This window comes from Filicampus tigris, chromosome 7 (genome assembly GCF_054856515.1).
Source record: "Filicampus tigris isolate MCC_2025a chromosome 7, RoL_Ftig_1.0, whole genome shotgun sequence".
Classification (NCBI taxonomy): Eukaryota; Metazoa; Chordata; class Actinopteri; order Syngnathiformes; family Syngnathidae; genus Filicampus; species Filicampus tigris.
Window position 1 is genome coordinate 20,042,256 of NC_141223.1, and position 7,880 is coordinate 20,050,135.

The 7,880-nt window shown below is 41.5% G+C and overlaps 1 protein-coding gene across 2 annotated transcripts in view; it reads left to right on the forward strand.

Moving 5' to 3' along the window:
• Positions 1-7,880, forward strand: part of aadac (arylacetamide deacetylase) — a 28,335-nt gene that overhangs the window by 3,100 nt on the left and 17,355 nt on the right. Inside the window, exon 1 of one of the 2 annotated variants that reach the window (XM_086035523.1) lies at positions 1,589-1,721. The exons of the other annotated variant lie outside the window; for it this stretch is intronic. The gene's annotated coding sequence lies outside the window, so the exon portion shown is untranslated. Of the gene's footprint in view, positions 1-1,588; positions 1,722-7,880 lie in introns of those variants that run through there. 2 annotated transcript variants of the gene reach the window in all.

Sequence of the window (7,880 nt, forward strand, 5' to 3'; positions counted from 1 at the left end):
TTTTTACTCATGGATTACTCACCACAGAGTAACCTTTTTGAGAATCTTAATATGTCTGCCTAGACTCAGTCTTTGCTAGCAATTAGTGGAACTTTGGTCATAAGTATTGTTGTGGTTGGATTCTAAGCCGCAATGACAATCCACTAATCATAACCTTGTTGTTGTCTTAAACTAATAACTAAATGATAGTCCCTCAAGATGAATGTCTGTAGGCATTTTAAGCATCATCTGTGCCTTAATAGGTCCAACGGCTTGACTCAATGAAACGCCACTAAATGTTTAACATGCTCTCTCTTTGTGGTTTGTGACCTCGCCTAATCCTGTAAACTGAACTCAATATATTAAAGGGGAAACATCAGTTCCTCATTCTTTAATAATAAGCATGCATGTTTTGCCTTCCTAATAACACGTCCATGAGTCTCTTAATGTGCCCACATCATCAATGTTGAATTTCGGCCAATGAAGCAAATTGAGCTCAACTTTGGACAGACCTGTTCAGGCAGCTCAGCCTCTTCAATCTGTACCAGAGGCTCTTTTCCTTGGTTGAAAGGGACACAAGAGTCTATTTATGGACAGTATGAACTTTCAGTCACAATTCAACCACAGATGAGTAAGCAAGGAGATCAGATAGCCTTCTCAGAAACGTGTGGATGGATGATTCATGTGCATGGAATCAGGGGATAATGGGGATCTTTCATCTGTTGCTTCAGATCACTGGGAAGATTGGAAAGCTTGTTTGTTTGTGTCTCCACTGTTGTTTATTCCCACATTTGGATGCCACGCAGTTTGGACAGCAGTCTTCTTTTCTTGGCACCTTGAAGTATTCTTCCTTTTTGGTTCAAAATATGACAGGAACCGATGAAGTGCTTAAGGTCAAACGTCTTCTCCTCTTCTTCTTACTTTTACTAGAGCTCTCACCTGCTAATGCAAACACTCTCATCTCCCTCGTTCTCTTCCCTTGCAGTCAATTGTGATACAAGCATGAATAAATTCAATTATACAGGACTCTGGGCTTATCCCCTCTAGCCAAAGTGAATTTAATCTGCTAAGAGAGCTGATTTTCCTCCTTGCCAATGTTAATCATGTTCTGGCCTCAGTGGCGTCTTTAAATGAAAAGTTAAGCCTATTCTTGAGTAGAAATAAGAAGCTTAGAATGCTGAGGAGAGAGGATGAATAGGGAATCACATAGATTTGCGATATTTTGTGTCTGGGTGTGTGTTGGATTGGGGAACACTATGAAGCATGGATGCAATGATGTTTTTTGTGATTCTCCTGATCACGTTGCTGATTCTGGTTCAGCATATTGTTGAGCCAAGGACACTTATTAACTTTGACTTAGATTGTAAATTGGAAAAAACAACTCAGCTGTATTGTTCTTTGACCAACAATACTTAAAATGTGGTCCAACTTGTAATTTTCCGTGTTTGCTTTTTATGACTCATTGCAGGAAAATAATTGCTCCCTTTGCCTCTTGCGCAGTCAGTTTAAAGGCCAAAGGGATGACTCAGCAAAAAGTCACAGCAAGCTGATAGGCTTTTAGTATACACGAGGACTCATTCACTGAAGTCAGTGTAGAGGTGTAGTAATGCGCTACATCCTACTGAGGGGTGATCCCGGTACTTTGTAAGATGGTCACCAAAATATTAGTATTCTCGCTCGTGCTACACCACTGACTTCTGGACACAAGCTCTTGGACTGGATTGTGTAGAACGTTGTGGCAGGTGAGTGTGAAATATTGTTCTCACTGCTTGGTACATAGACTTTAATTGAGGGCCCCCCACTGTGGGAGAGGAATAACCGTAATAGTGTGGCTCCGCGACATAGCGAATTACATCAGCATCCTCTGTCTTTTTCCAAATGTGTTGGAATACACATGTGGTAAGGCTCACAGTAGCTGATTTCAGTTTTCTACATTGTCTATCCAAACCCAGCTGAAAGCCATTTAAAAAGAGGGAGGTTGCAAACAGATGTTGAGGATCCGAATTCTGTAGCCACCTCAGATGAATATCACATGGCCGATTTTATTCATTCATCTTTGTTGTCTGTCATTAAAGTGGAAGTCAACCCAAAAAATGTCTTTCTAATGACAGACATGGGCACTTTAGCCTTTTTTGACGGTCCGTCATCCGTCCTCTGTCCGCAACCTGGGCAACCTTGCGGCCTCGTCCCTCCATCATCATTCATAAAAATAATTGTCGTCCGCCTCCGTCCGTCCTCGTCCTTTTAAAGCACTTCCGTCCTTACATTCCGTCATTCTTCTTCAAGAAAATCCCGATTATTTTCTCTCAAACCCGATTTTACGATTATGATTTCTTTGTAAAATAAAAAATAATGAAAAATGAAGTATTTTTAATGTCTTTTATTTCATCTTAATATTTCTTTATTTGAACTCAAAATGCCAGTCAAACCAATAATGAAAGAAGAAAGTGCATATCCCATCTGAAACGAAATCATCAACATGAGAGAAGGTAGAGAGTCAAATCTGTAAACCAAACAGTCGGTCAGCAAGTCATTTTGCCAACCAGCTAGTGACTAGCCTTTCACCTTTCTCCCTGGTCTTACTTAAACATAAATCAATGATTAGTTTAAAACTGTCACTCAGTAATACAATGCACTGTCAAGCTTATACAGATGCATAGTCATGACCAGAGGTCCGTTATTGAGGAGAAAAAAAGTAACGCCTTTCAGACGTTGAGTTACTTGCTCACGGGTTGTATTGTACATGCGGGGCACACACTAAACTACAGATCTATTTGTGCCCGATTTATTAACTAAACGCTCTGAGCAAATAGCTGAATCGCCGGTAGCGCCGGTGTTGTTGTAGTTTTTCCGGACTGCACGCTCGTGGGAGGAAGCGGAAATGCAGAGGAAACTACGGTGGCTTAGATACACCAAAAAAAAAAAAAATCGACCGTGCCGATTTGAACGTTTTTAACATCGTTTTATCCAGAGAATTCGGTTTCGGTTCAAAATCGCATAATCGAGCAGCCCTAATCCATGTCTTTGCTGTTCATCATGCATAGGACGCCTTTACAGCGAACCTAATGATCAGCTAAGGGACTTCTGCTGGGCCACAGTTAGGCTGAGAGGTTCCGACTAGATATAGTCGGGCTCACCTCCACACACAGCTTGGGTTCTGGTACCAGTCCTCTCGAGAGGGGTTGGACACTCTTCCACTCTGGAGTTGCCCAGGGTGAGAGGCGCCGAGCAGGTGTGGGCATGCTTATTGCCCCCCGGCTTGGCGCCTGTACATTGGGGTTTACCCCGGTGGACGAGAGGGTAGCCTCCCTCCGCCTGAGGGTGGGGGGATGGGTCCTGACTGTTGTTAGTGCTTATGCACCAAACGGCAGTGCAGAGTACCCACCCTTTTTGGAGTCCTTGGAGGGTGTGCTGGAGGGCGCTCCACCTGGGGACTCCATCGTTCTGAACCCGAGCTGTGTTCAGTTACTGGACTTCTGTGCCCATCACGGATTGTCCATGACGAACACCATGTTCAAACATAAGGGTGTCCATATGTGCACTTGGCACCAGGATACCGTAGGCCGCAGTTCGATGATCGACTTTGTAGTCGTATCATCGGACTTGCGGCCGCATGTTTTGGACACTCAGGTGAAGAGAGGGGCGGAGCTGTCAGCTGATCACCATCTGGTGGTGAGTTGCGGTCAAATATTAAGAGGATGAATTTAGCCGTATAGTTTGTACCAAAAGACAGACGAAAAGCTATTGAAGGCCGCCGAGTGGTAAAGCCCGCTGCCGCTTGATATGACATCATAAGTAGGCATTATCTTACTTCTCCTACCTGGTGGCACACTGTCATCTGTGTGCGCGCTCAAACTTCGAACACACATAAATCGAAGTTTACGGCGGCATGCCATGACAGACACTTCCTCACATACACGTTGCGACATACGACGGCAGTTGAAACATCACGTACATTGTCCATCCATCCATTATCTGTACCGCTTCTCCTCACAAGGGCCGCGGGGCGTGCTGGAGCCTATCCCAGCTGTCTTTGGGCAGTAGGCGGGGGACACCCTGAACTGGTTGCCAGCCAATCGCAGGGCACACAGAGACAAACATCCGCACTCACAATCACACCTAGGGGCAATTTAGAGTATCCAATCAACTTACCATGCATGTTTTTGGAATGTGGGAGGAAACCGGAGTGCCCGGAGAAAACCCACGCAGGCACGGGGAGAACATGCAAACTCCACACAGGGAGGCCGGAGCCGGGATCGAACCCACGACCTCTGAACTGTGAGGCGGACGTGCTAACCAGTCGACCACCGTGCCGCCCTCACGTACATTGTATTTTATTTTATTTTTTTCCACACACGGGAAGTTTTAACCATGCGAGGTGAAAAGGATCAAGCATGCCGTAGCTGTGGCAGCATTAGCTTAGCATCCGGTGAATCCAGCAGAAATGGACAACCTGACCCCAAATTTACCAGTAAATCCACCACAAATTGGTTGAAAACTACCGAGTGGAGACTCCCGGAATGGCCCAATCAAAGTTGTAAAGTGACTCGAGACAAGTCACTTGAGTCAGTCCAAATTGTAATACTAAAGCAAGAAACCCCTTTAGACATCACACAGGTTAAAAGCATTCGCATTGAGGACTTGGGCAAAATGTTCCCCAGTTAAAATATGTTTATGTTGAGTTTGGTTTAGTATGTAAAACAACGTTTCTGTTGTTTGTCGGAAATTAGATTGCTTTCTCTTCTAAAGACAAATAAAAATGTGAACATTATTAATTGATAATACTGTATATTATTGACTATGGTGACATGACGTTTGCTCATTTCGGTGATCTAACAAACTGAGTCTGGCTATAAAACCATTACTACTTCCGGGGCTGCCCTACTAAATAAACTCTCATGTGACCAATTCAGTATGTTGCTGATATGTGTTGATGACGATTACTGATGACAAACTGACAAGATTCACCATTATATAACATTGGTGGGACCAGACCTTTATATCCTATTAAAACTCAGATGATCTGCACAGGTTTCATTGGGACTGTAGGCCCGCGATGACCACTCAGCATGAATTTATAGTGGCAAATATGAAGTTAGCAGAGAACAGCTTAGTGCTCATGGTGTAGGATCCCCCAAGGCCATCAGAAACATACTGTATGTTGTCCAAATGTTCAAAGTGATGGAAGCCCCTGGCTTTGCAGTAAGCTATGGATTGACTATTAGCTATTGCCACGCAGCATGGCAGGAAGTTCTGAGCACAGCATTACGTTTGGCGCTTTTGCTCATACATCAGAAAGCTCAGTAAAACCAGACTGGTAATATATAACAGTAGAGCAAAACATGCGTAAGAGGCTAAGATAAATAAAGAGCATATGAATCATGTGAGGGTAGTCTTGCGAGCATAACAAAATGCAGCACCACATTTGCTACGCTTGAAAATTGTAATACTAAAGCCAACAGTACTGATGAATGTGTGTATTATAGGTCTTTCAACACAGCAGCAACTATGTAAAATAATTTAATTGCTGCCTGTGCAGCAACTCAATAACTGCTATTAATCACAACCTGCATGGTCCTTGACTCACATCTATCTATCCATCTATCTATCTGTCTATCTATCTGTCTGTCTGTCTGTCTGTACAGTCTATATCATGATTGGTCGCGGTTCATCACATTTCTCAATTACGATTTTCCAAAGAGCTGAGAACAGATATTTACTTGAGTAAAATCTTGGAATTAATGTGGGGAGAAAATAGTATATTTCTATTCAAAGACTGTTCTAATGGCTTTCTTTGATCCTTGAATACGATTATTTTCCTGTAAATTACAACTGTTGAATGACAAGCCAAAGACTAAAGACAACGAATATGGTATTTGAATTTGGCTTCGCAAAGTGTGAAAATGATTTTAGATTTCTCAAATGAGCCGTTGAGCAACTTTTAAAAGTAAAACTACACAAATGACCGTCTTTGTCTTTGCGCCAGTGACTCTCTTCTAAGTTTGGCTGCAAAGTGAGCAGAGGTCAGCTGACACAGGAAGTAAATAAAACTGAGTTAACCAAGTTAATTTTTTCGCACTTTATTTTTCACGCTTTATGAAATTTAAATGAATCTCCAAAATTAACTCCTTAACTTTGACAGCCCTAATTACAACAAGCTTCACTTATGTCAACCACAGGTATATTAACATTTATAACTATGGTTATAAATATATAACATTTTAACTATGGTTAAGTATTGTTGTAAAGCACAATATACGTGTACTGTAGAAACAATATCTTTATGAATTGGCGGTGGAGGCTCTGTCTCGCTTGCTTAAAACCAGGAAATGGTCACGTCATGGCCCACACCGGTGGTTTTAGAACCAAATTGGAAAAGGTTTTGAGGAAGCGTTACACTGTAACCGCATGCCCCCAAAAAAGTTAAATGGAAAAGTGACCATAGGGTGGAACCAGGCTGTGAAAAAAAGGGCCTTATGAGTTTCAAGGACAGACGCAAGACACCCCCCCCAGAGCCACCCAATACAAAAAGTAAGTGAGTAAGTGTAGCCAATTCTTTACCCTACTCTAGACTTAATAACAACTTGAACTGGATCAGACATGAGCAAAAAAAAAATGCTGAAAGAAGTGAGATCAAATTGTCAAACAGGAGATAAACTCCAGGTGTTATACTCCCGTCTTTGTGTTCCATGTTGTCACGGCATACCACCAGCACATGGGAAAAAGCAGCCAATGGTATTGTTAAGAAGATACTAAAGGCAATGCTATTGAGTTCAATTTTCTCTAGAAGCCTTGGAAAAAGGATGAACATCACTGTGATTTGTCAAAATGCAAAGGAGCCTGCGCTCAACTGGGTACAACATTGGTTCACAATGTTTCTGGCATGATGAGAGGTACCACGGACAATCTGTCAAACACTTGACAACCATCTGGTTTTAGTGAGCAGTGTAGAAGAGTACAATCGACAATATTCCAAATATCTCAAACCACGAAACTATTACATTTAGCAGAAGGCTGCAGATCCCACATAAACTCGTTGAACATGTCACTAAGAAAAGCTTAAAGATCTCATTCAACACCAAAGATATATTTATGCCTTTTCAGACTCCACATTAAATCCCAGGTACTTATATATGTTTTTTAATTTTTGTCTTAGCTTAAAATGTCTGGCACTGAATACGTTTTAATGTAACAAAACAAATTTCATTGTTTCAGGCATATTCGCAACACTTTGGATTTTTACCTGTCAGGGTCTGTGAAGCCAAGTTGTCAACCTAAAGGGCCTTGAATGAGCATTGTACACTAAGTACTGTTAGTGAAGTACAAGGTAAGAAAATTGTTCACGCTTTCCCTCCACATCTTGAACAGCAAATCATTCCCATAGACCCAAGGTGTGTTAGCATATAATGTTGCCATTAATAGTGGAACACACTCCCCCAGTGCATCTGAAAATGTCAATTTTAAAATGAAAACGTTCAAATTTATATTTATAGCAAGTCTATTTAGATTTCCAATAACAATACCTTTAGTCGTTTTATAGAAGGATGCACAGCACAGTTAGGTCATCGCAGAGTTAGGTTATGGCGCCATCTGCTGGGCACTGAACGACACAGTAATTCATAGCAACATATTGAATCGTTTTTGATCAAATATCGAGTTTATTTGGGTATCCTAAAAGCCTTTTTGTGAGATTGAATAGAAATTTGCATTATTATTATTATTATTATTAGTAGTAGTAGTAGTAGTAGTAGTAGTAGTAGTAGTACTAGTAGTAGTAGTAGTAGTCATTGTTGTCATAGTAGTATGTCGCTTTTGTGACAATTATCTTTTATTTCAGTTCAACTTATTCATCAGCGTTAATATTTACTTACTGTTTTGATAAATTAGAATAATAAATCATC